The sequence below is a fragment of the Apteryx mantelli genome, chromosome 1 (genome assembly GCF_036417845.1).
Source record: "Apteryx mantelli isolate bAptMan1 chromosome 1, bAptMan1.hap1, whole genome shotgun sequence".
Lineage (NCBI taxonomy): Eukaryota > Metazoa > Chordata > Aves > Apterygiformes > Apterygidae > Apteryx > Apteryx mantelli.
Genome location: NC_089978.1, coordinates 187,668,440 through 187,687,125, shown reverse-complemented (window position 1 = coordinate 187,687,125; position 18,686 = coordinate 187,668,440).

Genomic DNA, 18,686 nt, shown 5'->3' with positions numbered 1-18,686 from the left:
AAACCACCACCAACAAAAAAAAGACAGCTAGAGTGCAGGCATGATTCCTTCCTGGAAGGAATAGAGGGGAAGTGATGGATGGAAAATAAAGTCTTTTCTTGTGGCACTGACACGGCACCATCGGAATATCTTACAGGAGATGGTGCCAATAAGACAGTAAGTTATACTAAAATCTAGGGCAGATCCCTCAGGCAAGATGCTGGCAAAGTAAAGCTAGAAGAGCTGATGAAAGTAAGAAGTAGTAGCAAATGCAACTGCTGTATGTGGTGTAAACTTCTCTCCCAACAAGAGAGAGTCAATACCTTTGCATCCTTATATACTAAATACGGAGAAAGATATATGGAGTGACATTCAAGGAAGTCTTCAAGCTGCTCATTAAAATGAGAAAAGGTCAACATTGCCTTCCTTTTTGTTCCCTTTGGAGGGGTGTGGGCTTGTATCATTCAGCATTGGAGAAGGGCTATGGAAATCTGACCTTCCAAAGATGAGCTGAAAGGCAATTCTCAAAAGCTCCATTTGGCAAGGTATTTAGCAAATACCTGGCTTTAGGTATACGAGCAGACAGATTGATAAGATGGGATTGGTCCCACCCCACCAAACTGAGAAAAAGTGGGAATAGTCCCTCTTCATGGACTTACTTGGCTCTGCTTTTTTGGATTTGATGTCTTTTCAAACACCTGGAGAAGAAAACTTTGAGGTTTTCTTAGAAATTCAATTAATTTTACTTACAGTTTTGCATTGAACTGTTCATAATTGTATGCTATACTGCTTTTAAAATGCTTCTGAGATTTGCAAAGAACACAATACTCATAGAGGATGGAGATTCAAAGGTAACAAGTGAAAGTCTGGCCTTTGTCAATTTAATTCAAATTTTATTTCACCTTGGAATATATTCCTGAGAAGCAGTGTTGGATCACATCGTAGAAAGTAGTTATATGGAAATTAGAATAAAATTAAAATGTTTCTTTAGTGTCATATAATTTATATTCTTACATTTTTAGATTACTGTTTAGGTTGAAGTTTACTTAATTCTAAAAATATTCCCAGTATATGACTAAGCTGACCTATCAACACTAGTACTTCAAAAACAATCATATAAAAGAGCTACCAAATAAGTATATTTATTATTTTAAGCACAATTTTTAATTAAATGGAGATATACTTTTTTTAAACTAAATTTTTTTTAGAAGAGAAAGAATTTATAACAATCTAAATGCCTCTATTAGCGTTTATCTGATATGTTGATTGGTTATTATTAAGAACTGCCTTTACCATTGCTGCTTTGTATTATGTCACTCCATTTTGCTGCCACCATTTTTCATTTGCTTCTGAAAAGTCCACCATGATGTATTGTGATTGTTGGATCATGTATTCAGAGTCTTTGGTTAATGAGTGAATCTTTATCTAGCCCTAGATAAAGAAGATGTCTCAGTCAGCTGTCCATGCCACTGAACCTCAAAAAGACCCAAAGCCAGGACACTTGGTTTATATTTCAAAAGTGTCGTGCCAGTGTCTGCATCCGGTGCAACAAGTTGTTCCCAGAAGTTATTGAGGTAACAGCTATGGTTTGGTGAAGGGAGAACAGTAAAATCAGAACTGCTGTATCCATTACCTTGAAGGGAACAGATCCATAACAACAGGCAGAACAAAAGTTCACCTTTGCGGTATCAAATGCCAGTTGACTGATCTGGTAACCGAATGAACCTGCATGTGCTGGGCTGTCTGATATTATCCGCAGGGAGAAAAAAAATCCTTTTAACTGCAACAGCAACAAAATCTACCACCATTTTTAGTTTATCAGGATGCAGAGGCAAAAAAAAAAAAAGGAAAATAAGGAAGAAAATTGCATAACTCTTGAAGTCTGCATGGTGCAAACTTTAGAGACTGGAAATATATTTGGCATGAAGTTTATATATACTGTATCTATATGGACCAAAAGACTGTAAGAGAGAAGAATCCTCTTTGTAATATAGGTCAGTCAATCACAAACTCTCTGATCTCAGTTAAAAATAATAGGAGAGCTATCAATTTGGGCAGGAAATTCTGTATGTCTCTTCTGAATTATGCCTGTCCTTGTCTTCTTGTATTCTTTCTCATCTCACAATACAAGAATATGGTGTAGCTGTTGTAGAGGGTCTTTCTGAGCTGCTTGCATTACTCAACAAGCTGACTGAATAGAAATCAAACACTATGAATTTTGGTAGAGTGCGTTCCCTACTAACTGCTTATGTTGTGACACCAAAACTCTGGAGTCATTGCATAAATATTGACTTCATCTCTTTCCCTTTTACAGAGGAAGAAAAATAGGAGGACAGAAAATAAAGAATTTGCACAGGCTGGTATCTCAATGGGGTGTGTCTTCTTATCTTGTAGTGGCTCAGAGCTAAGCATTATTATTGGCAGGAGAAAACAGTGTAATTAAACAGATGATCAGAGTCACCTAGCTGAGGAGAGAGTTGCTGAAAGAGAATAGAAGCTACATCAGTTCTTTTATTTGAGGGAAGCCTTGGAAATTCTTCCCTGTTCTGTCAAATTTCCCCCATTATTCCAGGTAGATTGGAAATCTGAGCTACTCTTCTCAAGAACAGAGGTAGAGAAGCCACTTGAGTTACTTATTCTCAATGCCTCGATGAGGACCATTTACCACTATGTGACAAACACCAGGAGGACTCACCCAGGTTAAATTGCCGGCCCTGGCTCAAAAGGACTTTTTCATTGGTTTAAGCCAAAACAAAACTGTCCTCCTCATTCAGCTATAGCTAGAGTTCTTACAAAGCTGATTATAAAATCTTCAGGGAGCTCAAATATTTCTGCAGCACTCTGCACTGAAGCTCACTTTGGAATTGCAGCTGCTGAGTCACAGAAATTAGTGGGAGCAGTAACCTGCTACATTATTTATTTCTTAGCCTCACATTGAATTAGTCCCAAGAGATACTGTTTCCACCTCTTCCAATGAGTGGTTATTTTATGATCAACAGAGTTCATTATCAGGAAGTTTTTTCTGATGGTCGGCCAAGTTATTATTTGTTTTTTTTTTCTGTCTTTATGTAATTATAACATTTCGAGTGCCCTAAAATAACCCTGTAATGCTGATAGGATAGTTCTGAGTCAGGGAACAATGTTTTGAAAGTAAAAAGGGGATTAGACAGTCTTATTAATTGCAAGGAAGGAACTGGTGATTAAGGTCCTGATTTTGCCAAAGCTTAAGCACCTGTGAGAAAGCAACAGAACTATTTATGTGATGCAGCAGCTTTTTTGTATCTATTTCTTTAAAAGCATCTGATTGCTGACACAAAAAATACTGCCTGCTTTGTTGTACTTGCACTTTAATTTGGGAGTTACGCAGCTTAGTATTTTCCCAAAATACAAGTTCCAATATTGCACAGTCTCCATCTGTTCTGAAATAAGCAACAGGGATTCTAATACCCTCCCATCTGTACTGATATTTTTAGCCACACATTCAGGTTTGTAATCTCTCTGCTCCAGTCCACACTCCTGGCATGAAACATAGTACTTGTTTTTTGTTGATCTCAAATTTTAAATTATGCTTGTGTGTGCATGTGTCTGTATGCATGCACAGTGTTTTTGAATACTTTCCTTAACTCTAGAGAAATGATTTGAAATTCATGTGTTTGCAACAAGACATTTTCTATAGCTCTTAAATCTTCAAAAGTTTCTATTCTTGACTTGTGAGTCATCTAGTTCCTAGGTATCAATCAGGAAAGCACCATAAGATGGAGAAATGAGAGGAAACACAAACATGAGCTTAAATGCCACTGGGCAAGGTATATTGGTAAGTATTTTTTAAACACAAACCAAGTTATTTTCTTTTCACCTTACTATGCTCGTGACTTATTTATGAAGGTTTGGAGAATAAGCCTGAGGCTGAGTGATTGATGGATGACCAAAGGAGGAAAAAAAATCCCAGATGAGGTTCTGAGTTGTGTTTCTGTAGAAGTGATGCAGAATAAGGGAATAGTAAAGCAAATTAGGTAACTAGACATGGGGTGAAAGAAAATGTGGATTTTCACTGAATAAAAAAAATGTAATCACGGGAGAAATGCAACCTGCTTTCAGAGTTCTTAATTGTTTGCACAGCTCCACATTCATTCTGGTGAAACTATTTCCATGCTTAGAAAACTGCCTATATGAAGCAGTAGTAAACAGGTATTCCAATGACTGAGATATTAACGCAGCACGTGAGAAACCCAGGGCAGATCCCTGTTCCAAGATTGTTTTAAGGCAGCTGGAATGCCCTGGTACCCTGTATTCCAAATTTACGGAGTAAGTCCAATGTATCGGATATATTATGCTTGTGCAAACAATTCTGCATTGCGGATGCTATATAACCATTTCTCAGGTGATATCCCTGGGCTTCCCAGTTCCTGGGTCTAGGTGCATTTGCTGGCCTTACCCTGACAGCATAGAAAGGAAACATGGATGCATGGACAGGGAGGTGGTTTAGAGGTCCTCAGGCCGGATGGCTAGAGGAGAGTAATGCCTCCTGTGGAGCACACTGACCTTCAGCCTGGCTAAAGCTACTGCTTTTGTCCAGGGCAATTGATCCGTTGGGGTTGGCACAGATGAACCAGGGGCCTGGGCTCTGTAGACCTGAGCTGTGAGACAGCCTTACTCTACTCCACAAAAGGCATTTTGGTGGTTTTGGACAAATCACTTGGTCTTTGTGCTTCAGTTCCCCATCTTCTTATTTTAGAGAGGTGATGTGAAGATACACAGTCAGGATTATCATGCACTTGTGTGAGGACCTTAGTCCCTGACTGCATAGGGGTGATGATTCCCTGCTGATAGATACTAACAGAGCCATCTCAGCCAGACGGAGCTATCTTGGCCCCAACACTAGCTCCTGCCAGATGCTTTACAGGAAGGAGCATGACACTGGGTAATAAAGAGTTACAGAAACAACTTCCCATTAAAGTAGCTGTTTTTTCCACACAAATTAGCAGCTGGTTTATACCCTGAAACACAAGTCCTTCTATCCCTTTATTTTTAACATTATATCACATATATCTTGGGAAGTTCTTATTACCAGAACCATTACTAATCCTTTTCCCCCCCCCCATCTACTAAGGCAGCTATGCTGCTTTGACAAAGTGTTCTAGCACTAAATAATGCATCAAGCAAAATTATTTCTCTTTGCCCATTTTAATCTGTAGCATTTGTAGCCAAACCATAGCATGGAGTTCCCCATGTTCTTGTACTATAAAAAAGGGCAAGTAGGTAAGTCTGGTTCACCTTCTATCTGTCTTCTCCTTATTTTTTTACTTTAATAAGTCTTCTTCCTAAAGTAAGCTCTCTCAGTTGTTTCATTCTCCCCTTCTGCAGAAGTTTTTCATGTCTTTGATTCCTTTTATGGTCCTTCGCCATACCGTATCTTTAATCAGTAACTTCTTTTTGAGGTGAGGTTGACAGACTTGCACTCAGTGTTCCAGATATGCTAGTCCAATGAATGTATAGTGGCATATGAATATATTTTCAGAGTTATTTTTCATTTAATTCCCTTAACTTTCTTGTGTTTCAGTTGCAACTGCTCTTGGGACTAAGGTTTTCAGCAGAATGTTGCAGATGTGCTGAAGCTCTGTAACTACCAAGAAACCATAAATCTGAAGAAATGGTATAGTGAATTCCATAGAATAAAAATATCTTTTAGAAGGAGAAGAATTCTTAAAAGTACCAGGCCCTTGATTAACATGACCAAATATTTTCTCTCTGACAATGGATATTATCAAATATTTTGGGCAAAGACTCTCAAAGAAGAGAAAAGAAACAAAGTCAAAAAGAGAACTTCCATTGGCATCACTGGGCTTTGAACCAGAACTTCAAATCCACAGAGTAGACATTATTCAAAAATATGCCAATTATCTAGTAATCATTTCTCCTACCTACCAAACTTCCCCTTTTCTTTGATTTAACACTTGAATAGTTTTGGCTTTAAATGCCATGATAAACTTTGAGAAGTGCAAAACAAAAACTTAGCATTTGTAGAGCTCCAATTAGAGTAATTACCAGAGCATCTTTTTGTGAAACTGAGGAAACTAGGGACTTAGAAAAAATACAAAACAGTACAAAGATTACAAGCAAATGGAATAATTTTACTTATAGCATACTCCAGATGAAGTACTTGAAACACTGTGACAATAACAATACACTGCTACATATACTGACCACAAACATTGTGATTTAATGGATGACTTCAAAAGAAAATATCGCAAGCAAGTTGAAAAATCAATTAGCTCAATATTTCCTAATATCCCACAGATTCATTTCTTCCCCTGTGAGTGTTAGAGAAATGGAAAATGTTGCACATTTAACCCGCTCTCCACTAATTTAGTCCTTTCAGGCTCTTCATATTTTTTTACTTCCATCTTGGTCATTTAGAAACAATGTTCCATCAGAGCACAAGGGAAAATGGACGTATAGAAAGATTGCTATTTCAATATTACAACATGTGGGAGGAAATTATTCAGAAAAAGCTACCATGGTTTAAATTCACACTCAGCATTAACTTTCAAGTGTGGACAAGTCCTTATACTTTATTATCTACATAGGGGTGACAATTGGTGTGAAAACAGTAAGGAGGGGAGGAAAAAAAAAAGACAAAATAGGGAACAAGGCTTTGAGCAGGAAATATATTTAAAGAAACAGCTGTTTTACTCAAGTGGGAGAACTCCTGTGCTGTTGATTCATGGTTCAGGTGGGAGGACCCAGCGACATACTTAGCAGAAGTAGATCTCTTACCAGAGGCAGCATTGTCGTCCTACTGCAGTGCTGGCCTCCTCTCGACTACTTAACACAACAAAACATTGCTCATGCAGCTAGGCTCATTCCAGGGGCTAGATAACTTTGCTTGACATGCTCTTGTGCTGTGTAGCTGTACTCTCTGCTGTCATCTGCATCTTGTTAAACTCAGCATCCTGTCTGCAATGTCACAGTCAAGTCAGGAAATCAGGATTTCATGTGAGAGAAAACAATGAACAGAGTTTAAATGGGATCATGTTGGGTCTTGAGAGCCTGTAATGATTATTGAACCAGTCACACTGCTGGTCAGCTGAAGATATTTCTCTGTGTTCACACCCAACCCTTCCCCTCTGCAGTGATCACAACTGCGCTTTTTGGGTCTCCTTAAGTACCTACTCCACAGGTGCTGGCACACTTGCTGAAATAAGCCTATGGCCCATAAAGCTAAGCTCCCACAGAATATGACCTCTCTGTTGTCCTTGAGAAGGTATGACTTAGCCTGTGCTTTTGTGTACTCTAAAATCCCTTCAGAAACCTGACAATATTATGGTATAAAAATTTCCTCAAATAAGAAAAAGACTTTAGACTACTGGCACTATATACTTCTAAGCAAGGGACCAACAGTAAATTACTCTGCTGCCAGTTGCGATTTTATTGTAAGCCTTTCCTGGAAGCTGTTTTTCTTCAGTTCTTCAAGAAGTCTGTGGAAATCTCAGATTTTACAGAAAAATAAGTTTCAAGATGGAATGCAAAGAAAGTTTTGAAAACTTATTCAAATACTACACATAAAGTTGAAGTTAAGCAAAAAGAAACCCATATTGCCTTTCTCATACTGTCAAGACTTTAACAAAAATCTCATGATTATGCAGTGGAAGACATTTACCCTGAAGTCTGAATGTCCTGCGTGAATAATACTTAAACTGACTCTATGGGAGCTACCACAGGCTATGACTGAGTATTTATAGGTCTTCTTCCCAGTGTTTTGCAAGCCTTTCAGATATTTAAACAAATCTAAGAAATCTTTAAAGCACTGTTTTCCAAAATTTTTGAATGAAAAAGGTCAGCTGTTAGAATTTCTCACAAACACCTTGATATTTTTAATTGAAAACACTAGAGTGGCCACTTGTTTTACTGTTGAATATAGTTTGAGGGACCAGCTACAGCCTCCTTTGCAAAGGATGGACAACTGTCAGATCATGTAACATTTGAGGTGACACAGTGCTAGACTGCTGTAGAGTGTCTTCAGGGTGGAGGCAATGCTGAGTGGTACATCCCTTGCTGTAGTGTGGTGTTACGGCTTCATTCACATGCTGGGACCTCCTCATGCATGGTAGTAAGAGACCCAAAGTGCCAACAAACCTCCTGTTTCCCTGGTTTGGGGCTTATAAAATAATATAGGGACCAGGAAAGCTGTGCTGTAAATGAGTACACCTAAGAAGAGTAAGCTGTAGCAGAGTAAGATGGAAGCCAATTCTTTGTCCTACTCTTGGTGCATAAGCTTTGGAAGGTTGTACAGTTTACAGACTTCCCATATCCACGGCAGTCTGGGAATGCCTTTCCTCTGTTACATTTGCCTTGAGGGTGGGTATTTAGGGTTTGTGCTGGTGGGACCATGATCAGCCTTTGGCCTTAGAAAAACAATGGCAAAGTGCAACTTCCAGTTTAGGTCTGCTTTGTAGAGGAAAAGCTGAGTGGAAGATCAAAGCAGGCAAACAGGTTAATGTAGACTTTCAGTTGTGCTAGAAGTGTTGGAGGACCTCTGTTTATACTGTGGGTGTTGGTCTGAAAGCAGTAGAAAATTTTGCCAGCGTTTTGAAAGGTTTAGTTTTTCATTCCTCTCATGTTGAGCCATGTAATTTCCTCTCTCCCAAACCACTAGAGGGCCCTGAAGTCCACCTTAACAAATCAGCTTGGCCATTTGATGTGAATGTGTTTTCCAGAACTCTTGCACATTCACGGTTTGCTCTTATCAACGCAATTGCTATATAGTCTGAGCACAGGCTCAAGAAAATAACGATGTGGAGGAGAAGATGACTTGAAGGAGAGGCAAGGTAGTGTCACCAAATGACTCCCACCTGCTAGGAAAGAGTTACAGCTTTCTGAAGTTTGGTGTGGATGATATCTCCTCAGCAGCCCCAGGTTTTCACCCAGGTCCTTTCTCTTTTTCACCTGTCAATATGGAATTGTGTGTGTGTGTGTGTGTGTGTGTGTGTGTGTGTGTGATTGTATGTGCAGGAGGTTTTTGATTTCATACCAGTTCGCCACTGTGAAGATGTTTGCCTAACATTAAACCTTACCTGCACAGCTTGTCCTTTGGTTGTTCAGGAATGAAATAGCCCGGTTCCCTCTGCTCTTCAGAATGAGGAGTGGGCAGGATGAATACTTTCAGAAACAGGAAAAGGCTTGTTTTGAGAAATGTACCTTTCTTCTTGTAGATATGGTGGGTAGGAAGGCTGTTCTGTTCTGATTTGGGATTTTTTCCACCTGTATTTGTGGAATGAAAAAGTGGATGTATATGAATAAAGAATTTCTTTTGTGTCTTTGATTATCCTGCTTAGACTCTATCTCCTTGGGATCTAGGTTAACATCCTGACCTTTGAACATGTTCAGAAACACACAATTTTAAAAATAATTTCAAAGCAATGTTCCTTCTGGCTCATCTCCCCATTCGCTCTTCCCAACCCCTTTTTAAATAGGCCTGCCATCTCACATGCCATTGTTTCAGCTCTGAAATATTCACATAGATAGGTGTAAAATGCTGTTAAGTTATTGGCAGCCCCTTCAGGACTGAAACTAAAACCTGGGTCATAGGAAGAGAAAGGATATCAGTGGAACCAACAATTCACTCACTCCTAGTCCTGGAAGAGTCCGAAGTATTGGGCGCTAAAATACAAAAACATCACAGGCAGTTTTATGGCTTTCTCTGAAACCTATATCATTTGATGAATGATAAGCTAAAGCAGCTGATTGCATGGGCCAAAGAGGGCAAAATGGATTCCAATAATAAAATGCTGAAATTGCTTAAAATGTTCTTAAAATACTTTGCCAGAGATATATATGAAAACATACTGCAGAGTGGAATGGCTTTATTGGCATTCGTTTGAAATGACCTGCGTGATACCAGTGGCCCTGTCATTCTGGAGTAACAAGTAGCTATTCAAACTGACCTCTGTTACCTACTTAATGTACTGCGCTTACCCAGCCCAGTCTTTTGGAGGGCTGTGACTGGATTTAAGTGAGGCATAAACTATGTTCTTTCCCTCAGGGTTGATTTTGCCTTTCCAAAATGAATTACAGATTAGGATAAGAAATACTGTTTCAGACAAATGTATGGCTGCCAGGTTAGTGATTGTGATTAGTGATAGTGAATGAATGCTAAAGAATGAAAGTTCCCTTGTGATCTTTTTGAACAAATCTTTTTCTCATTAGCAGTGATATGGAAAACACTAATGTATGTATGAGTGGACACTTTTATAACCTTGTTTATCTTATAGAAAGACTTGTTAGCTCTCCAGCATGGTGGAATGGATGGGATTCACCTCAGGTAACTTTAGCATCTAAGTTAGTCACCTGGACTCCTTCTACGGTAAGCAGAGAAAAAAAGGCACTTCTAAGAAATGATTCACTTCGTCTTAGTGTAGATGGCTAAAATACATTATGTAGCTCATACTTTAAAAGTATGAATCTCACCTGCCTTGTCAATGTGGTTGTGCAGTTCTCACATTCATTTGCTTTAAATTCCTGGGTACAGTCTCTATGCTACATATGTGGTAGCTGCAGGACTTGGAAGAGAAAAGACATAAGCAGCAGATAGCTGCCAACATAAACAAGGGTTTGGGAGAAACCACAGCTACTGGGAACATTTGGGTAGAGCTCAGCTATTTCAAAAGAGGTCCCTTTTCTGACTTTGGGCTCTTCAGACACTCAGGGGCATGTTACCCCCTGCAGGCACTCTTCTGACAGCTGCAGTAATTGTGTAGGCAGCTGAAGCAAACCTAGGACCAGGGGAAATCCTGGCTGAAGGGGCATGGAACATGGATAAAACACTTCCATGTCCTGAGCACCTTCACTGGTTTCCTCCTGGGGCCCTTCTCAGTCCCATCTGCCAGTATCACTCCAGGAATCATTAGTGCTCTCTACACAGCATGCTGCCCAGATTGGGAAAGAGAGCACATATGGTGGGTGAACAGGAGGGAGTGGAAGGACAGAGAAAGAGGACTCTGCTGAATCATTTAAAATACACTATCACTTGTTTTCTTGGTTAGTCCCCTATTGCAGATGTCTTATTTGTTTTATAGGGGAATGTTCTTTTCTCAAAATAATAAAGCTTTCCTGTTAAGGAGTGGTTTGAATTAGCAGTAATTCAGAAGAGTTTTTTTTTTTTTTTTTTTAAGAGGACATAAATGGAGTTATAAAATGCTCTATATTTTAATTTCTTCTACATTCCTTTCATAAGCATATCTGGGTCTTGATGGATGTTCATACCAAACATGTGGCTTAGTTCCAAGCAGCTTTCTTCTTAAAACCCTTGTGTTTTGGGGCATAGCCAGACAGGATGACAGAATATCTATTATTTTTATATCTCATATGTTGAGTTGACAGCATGAAAAATGTTTTTCCTTGGGAGAAAATTAAACATTCCTGTCTAATTTAAAAAGGGGATTGTCTTAAGGACTTGCTTGCTCTAAGCCTCTGTATGCTTTTGGGAGCCTCTTACTGTTCTTTAGGAACTATTGAGTATTCTTTTGCAACCAGCTCTCATCATTTAGGAACTCATTTTGTTACTATAATTGTAAGTGGTTTACAAATTCCTAAAAAATCTCCATGGACATCTAGTGTGTGAACTGGATGAGGAAGAAGTTGGTGTTTGTACAGTGGGATATTAAATATAATATAAAATGTCCTTGGGCAAGATACTGCAGTTTAGTGGCTGATTGTATGGCTCAATCAATACTGCATAAGAAGAAAGATTTCCCTTCAGGTAAAGGGTGTCTTTTTTTTTTCTTTTTTTTCTCCCTAATAAAGCCCCAGGGAAGTTTAGAAAAAAATAGCAAGCACATTTAATAAAACCATAATTGCATTCTCAGAAAAGAGAAAGTTTTCTGAAATAGCAGTGAAATTTATCTCACTCTCCTTCAGGCTAATGAATGATAACATATTCAGTTGGAGAAAGGTATCTTTAGAAACATGACATCATCACAGCTAAATCATGTTGATTGATCCCGTGCAGTAGGCAGGACACTTGTAGCAGTCTCATACAAATTAGTCTCTCTTTGAACTTCACATCCACTGTACATCTCTTTGGATTATTTCTCTCATTGCCATTCTCTCCAGCACTGCAGATTTTGTTGCCATTTTGTGGCTTGGTTTCCAAAGTGGGTGTTGTGCAAAGTGCACAGAGGCTTTAACAGAGCCAGTAAAGTCTCTGGCTGAGCAATCTTGATGCGTTGGTGTTGCTGTAGTTTATACACAGGCATGACGTTTTGAAACAGATTTTATGCCAGATTACAAACACAGAAATAGTGCCCCTTGTTTTCACAGCTAAATAGAGCCTAAGACCAGAAGGGACAGAACAGACATCCAGTCTGAACCCCTGTATATTAAGAGACATGCTATTTAGTCCAAATGAATTAATAGTAAAATAGAATCTTCAGAGGTTGTCTAATCTTCAGAGGTTGTCTGGTCCATATCTTTGCCCCGTGGCAGGGTTAACCACATTTAAAATATTCCTGGCAATGTTTCCAGTGACTAATCATCCTTACCATTAGAAAGGGTTTTTTATGTCTAAGTGAAATTTCTGTGACAGTAGGCCTTAGAAGCATCTTACTGTTACTTCTTACCACAGTGGCCATGGTGGTCACTGAGGTTACAGTTTATTCACTTTCCATCTGCAAGAGCCTTAAGCACTTTGCAAGACTGCTTCTGTTCTCCCCTCAGTCTTTTCTTGTCTAGGCTAGACAGCCTCCCCAGTTCTCAGCCTTTCCTCATTAAAGACAGAAAAATCACTGGGGACTTTGCATCCAAAGAGTGAAACCTGCCTGTGGGCTAACTGTCTAGGTTTAAGGGCTACCAAATATATCACAGAATAGTTGGGGATGGAAGACACCTCTGGAGATCATCTTGTCCAACCCCCTGCTCAGACAGAGTTGGCTAGAACAGGTTGTCCAGGATTGTGTCCAGTCAGGTTTGAATATCTACAAGAAAGGAGACTCTACAACCTCCCAGGGAAACCTGTGCCAGTGTTCAACCACTCTTACAGTGAAGAAGTTTTTCCTCATGTTCAGATAGAACTTCCTGTGTTTCAGTTTGTGCCTGTTGCCTCTTGTCCTGTCACTGGGCACCACTGAAAAGAGTCTGGATCCATTCTCTTGACACCCTCCCTTCAGATATTTGTATACACTGATAAGATCCCCCTCAGCCTTGCCTTCTCCAGGCTAAACAGGCCCAGCTCTCTCAGCCTTTCCTCATAGGAGAGATGCTCCAGTCCCTTCATCATCTCAGTGGCCCTTTGCTGGACTTGCTCTGCTAGCTCCATGTCCCTCTTATATCGGGGAGCCCCTGACTGGACCCAGCGCTCCAGATGTGGCCTCACCAGTGTTGAGTAGAGGGGAAGGATCACCTCCCCTGAATCTAGCTTTCTCAGACCAACCATTAAAAAACAGCCCATGGTGTTATCAGGGTCATATTTTGAATCAAATGAGCTAGCAAGCCTGAGCAAGGGCTTCTGGAACATTATATCAAGATAAAAGCAATGGTTAGGTCAAAACTTGATATACCCCCAAACTAAACAGCATTTCACACAAGTAAAGGACAGCAGTGGGTATCTGGTCCCTTGTGTCCCTGGGTGTCCCATCTCATCTGTAGGTACATGAGCCTTTAGACGTGCACATTCCTGATGAATGTATCGTCATGCTTTGAAATGCTTTGACACCCTCCCTTGAGGATCCTGTGTCACTCTGTTAGTTATGCTGGGAGTCTGGGGAGAGTTGCCTTTGGCACCTCAGATAAGTACCCAGAGTTAAGGGAGGAATAACCTCATTCGAGTTAGCATCAGCCCCTGTGGCCCTACTGGGGAAGGAGCCAATGAAGGGCACCCACCAGGTGACCCTCCTAGATGAACCATGGCTATGGAGCACAGGACAGGCCCAAAGTCCCCCTAACCCAAACCATCTACCTTTCTCAGGCATGATGAGAGAAGAAGGTGCACTAACCAAGCACTTCAGATATTTTCTCTACTACCTCAGAGCACCAGATGAACCTTTGGCTCCAGCCTCCACCAGCCTACTGAAGAAAGTAGGAGAAAACAAAGAAAGACAACCTCCCCCCTAAAAAGGAGGAAAAATTATGTGAGGAGAAGCCACCACCACCACCACTACCCTCTCCTCCCAGCGCTGTTAGGCAGTAAAGGTGTTTAAGGATGAATTTTACTTCTGTGTTTGTTCCAATAGAGATTTGAAGAAGTTATGGACATACTAAATTCAAAAGAAGCAATTCTACTCTCCTTCAGGAAAAGTTGCATTTACACAGGGGCAACTTAAAAAATAAAAAGAGATAAGAATTATATGCTGAGTTTATGAAATCTCTATCTTCTGTAAAGATAATAGGGCTATAGACAATAAACCTGGAAAACCTGTGGGAATTTGCAATCACAGAAAGTTTGCTGCTGTTGGGAGTAACAAGAGACAAGAGTCTGCTCTCATTAAAGTCTGCGTGAAGGTTTTTTACCATTGATTTCGCTCTGAAAACATCCAAGAATGAAACACTTTGAGAAATAAGCTATTTTTAATTTTTTACTTTCTGATGTAAAAATTCTGAATCAACACAAATTCATAAGAAATTTCAGTGTCACTAAATCTATGCTTTTATTTAAGCAGTCTCATTGAACAAATGCAGGCAAAAGAGGAATCATGCCCAAAGTACTCAAGTGGATATAATAATTTAAATGCAAAATTTAGTCTATTAAAAGTAGAGTGCACACATATATTAGGAAAAGTACTTAGACTTTCAGTCTCTCTCATTTATTACTGAAGTAAATAGCATTTGATTCAAAATGCAGTGATCTAATTCTTTTGTTAAACTCCATTGATTTTAATAGGAAATTACTGTTTTAACCAGGTGCAGAATTAGAAAAAAAATTGTTCTAATGAAGGCCTTTACTTTTACCGACCCCTTCCAGATATCCTTGATTATACTTTGCCATGATCTTTGAAATCATCTTCCAAATCCCTCTCTTCAGAGCCTAAAAGAGTTTTCCCAAACTCTTTAGAGAATACAGTTTCTGAGCACTTGTTGAAATGGGCTCTAATGGTAGTTTGCAAAGTTAGCACTTCTCAGGATATCAATCACATGGGCTGGGACTGTTCATGCTTGTGGACACAACTGCATGACAAATTGGTTTCATGCCAGAAAGTCTAAGTTTTTAAGTAGAACCTCTTAATGTCTGTTTTGACAGCTGGTTATGAGACATGACTATATAAATGCAAGATCATCTAGGAAAGCCAAAGACAATAGACTTGATAGTCCAACAGAATGAAAATTATTTGAGAGAGGTAAAGGGTTTGAGCTATATTTAAGATATATGGGGTTTAAAGTTCTCGCTGACAGAATATTTATTGTAATACATTTATAACTACAGAAAAAAGAAGAATATAATTTTTCAGTAGTTTGAAGAATGAGACATTGGGGAAAAATGTTTCTCCTGGAACAGAAATAAAAAAGCTGTTCACAAACCATAGGCTCAGAGCATAGTCCCCTCACTTGCAGGAACTGACAATATCAGTGATCTGGCATAAAATTATGTTTGGGACTAGGATCAGCTTTGCTTTGATTTCTTTTCTTACCGTTTTATAAAATGCAGTGCAGTGTGAAGGCTAGAAACCAATTTTAATTATTTTTTCTGATAAAGTTATTGAGTCAATGCTTTTTATTGTCATGCATATCTACCCTCTGCTTCTCTCAACAGTCAGGAGATGAAAACAAAGAACAGACTTGGAAAAACAGGCAATGGTATGGATAAAATAGAGAAGCAAAGCTATAGGGCATGTTTTGGGTGAAAAATGTAGAAAAAAGACTTGGGGGAAAAATACAGCTGGAGAGAAGTTGGAAGGTTTTGTGACCTTATGTTATTTTGCAGATATGAGATAGTAATCAAAAACATTTGTCACAATGGTTTGTTTCAACATTTTCAATGTGAAATGTTTCACTTTTCAAATTGAAATGATTTTTTTCTCTCCTTTGATTTCATTAAAATCACTACATTGTTTTAAATGGACAACACTGGAAGCGTGTTGATTTATTAAGCTTCTACAAAAAAGAAAATATCCTGTTCAGCTAGAAATAATTTCTCCTGCCTTGATTCAGCAACATTTTCAAAAGTTTCAGTTTTTAATCTGGCCTGAAATTACTACATATTGCTGGTGCTAATGAATAAAAAAAATCTGTTATTTTCTTAGCTGCTCACGTTAGGTGGTAGCACTGCATATCATCATGAAGAATAAAACAGGCCATACTCAGACTAATAATTAGGAAGGGAAAAGGCACAGAAGAAAATTCTGCATAAAGCCTGGTAGCAATCAAGTCTGTGGTAGGAAAAACAGTCACACAGATTTTGAAGGTAATGTAAACAAAGGGGAAGGAGTAATCATTCGCTGATATAGCTGTAACATAAACACTTCTGTCTTCTTTGAGGAGAAATAAAAAGGTAGGTTTCTAACAGTAATAGCTAACTCTCCTTAACAAGGCGGCCAGCAATTTTTTTTTTCCTGCAACTTTGGCTTAATTTAATTCACTTAGTTTTAGTAGTGGTAAAAAAATAAAAACAAACAAAAAAACCCCCACTGAGGTAGGGAAAGCATTGTTGGAAGAGGGAGGAGAGATAAAGTGAATGTTCATCTTTCCTTAGCCCCTAATGCTTGCACTATGGAAGAAAACTTTGATTTGTGACCTGGGCTCTAAAGGGAAATTCTCTCAGCTGCCTCCATGTTTCCTAACCAAGGCCATCCCCTCCAGCCATTGCAGGATTTGCAGTTAGCCCTGAAAAGACAAAAAAAAAAAAAAAAGATTTTTCTGAAAAGTCTTTCTGAAAGATACCTGCTTTTTTCCCCAACAGTTCTCCTCCACCTAGAGCTGCCTCCTGGCTTGGGTAATTGCAGTAGTGCCTCTGGGTGTAGTGGGGACTGCAGGCACTTTGAGCACTCCATTTCTCTACTAAGTAGAAACTCAATTAGCAGAGCCCCTGTTTCAGTAAACAGCACATTGGCCCTGCTCTCCTGTTCCCCTAATGGAGCCTCCCCCCCCCCCCCCCCCCCCCAGACAACTGTTTGCTGCAGGGCACAGCATGCAGTTTGCAGGTGGTCTGGGGATCTACCTCACCTTTATAGATTTTATTAAAAGGGTGATGGTAAGAATGCACAGTGCTTTGTGAGAAATGAGCAGTGTTCTGTAATAGCTTTTCAGTTTTCACAGTGGGGGTCTTCTATTTTTCGAACACTTAATTATCTGCCTTGCATTCTTATTCCTCCATTGCTTTATTGTTACCATTGATTTTTTTGTCGTTACCACAGGTGAGATCAAACATACTGCCTGCCACAAATTTCCGGCTCACATCTTGATATTAGATCCTCCTCTTGTCCCATCTTTTCATGTGATGGGAAGGGGATCAAAGTTGGAAGTGGGTTGTAATGGTCCCTACCACAACCTAGGGCTGACAGAGTCCCCGCTGGGTGCTACTTCTGTAGATGACACTACACAGATATCACACAGCAGCAGTGCAAGGGGACCTCTGTGCCTTGTTTTACAAATCATAGGTTTTTATGCCTGGAAGGCTTAATGCTGTCTGACTACGTGAGCAGCCAGCATTCCCTCTTTTGGCTGCTTTCTATGGCATAGTGGCATAGTTGCTGCTGTATGCTAAATGGATAAGATGTGCTCTGTACCTGTGGGAAATAAGAAAATCAATGCAGCTAGGTCTTTCATGAAACTAGAACTGAGATTTTTTTTAATGCTTTTTGACATAACTTTTGATGAGATAATATTGAGGGAAGGAGTTTTTTCTCTCCTAACAAGGATGCTTGTCCTAGAGTCATGATATTTTTCTTGTAAAAATATAGGACAGTGGAGTACCTAGGATATTTTGATGGGATTTCCCTGACAAAAATCTGAGAGGGATGAGGAAGAGCGAAATGAAGAGGTAGTAGTCCTAGATCTCCTCATATGTTTTTCCTTCCTAGAAGGAAGGAAAATTTAGAAGTTGGAGGAACAGGAAGAAAAGCTGCTCTAATCAGATCTTTGATCAATATCTAGAAACTTGTTTGACAGATGCCATTAAAGCTGGAAATGCAGGTAGATTCTGAAAAGAGTAGGGCTGATCTAACTTAAAGAGGACATTTGACAAAATTATGTAATGTAACACATGGTCCAAGAATAGCACTTCTATTCAATTCTATAGAACAAGAACAAGGCAACTTACTGCGAAATTGAAAGAAAGCCATTTTAAAACTGATAAAAGAAAATGCTTTGTTATACAATACACTGTTAGCCTGGAACTCATCATGATTCCCACCATAGGCAGCTTTTGGCTGGGGTAACTGTGACTTGCTGGAACAATGCTGATGGTAAAACACTAAAATAAAATCAGCACTCAAATGTCCATAGACACTAGTGAATATTAAATCATATATTCTTGTCTCTTACAATCTCCTTATTAACAAAGGCAAGTGGATTTTGCTTTTAATGAAGTATAAAATAAATCAATAAAAGATGCTGCCCTTCAACAGAGCTAGTCCTTGTTTCTGTGAAATGCTTGCAAAAACAGTTATTTTTCCATTGTGCTCTAATTTCAGGCCTGTTGCTTAGAATATGTGCCCAAACAGTTGGACAAGATGACTCAAAAACACATCACTAGTGTTTTAGATGACAATGATAAACTCTTA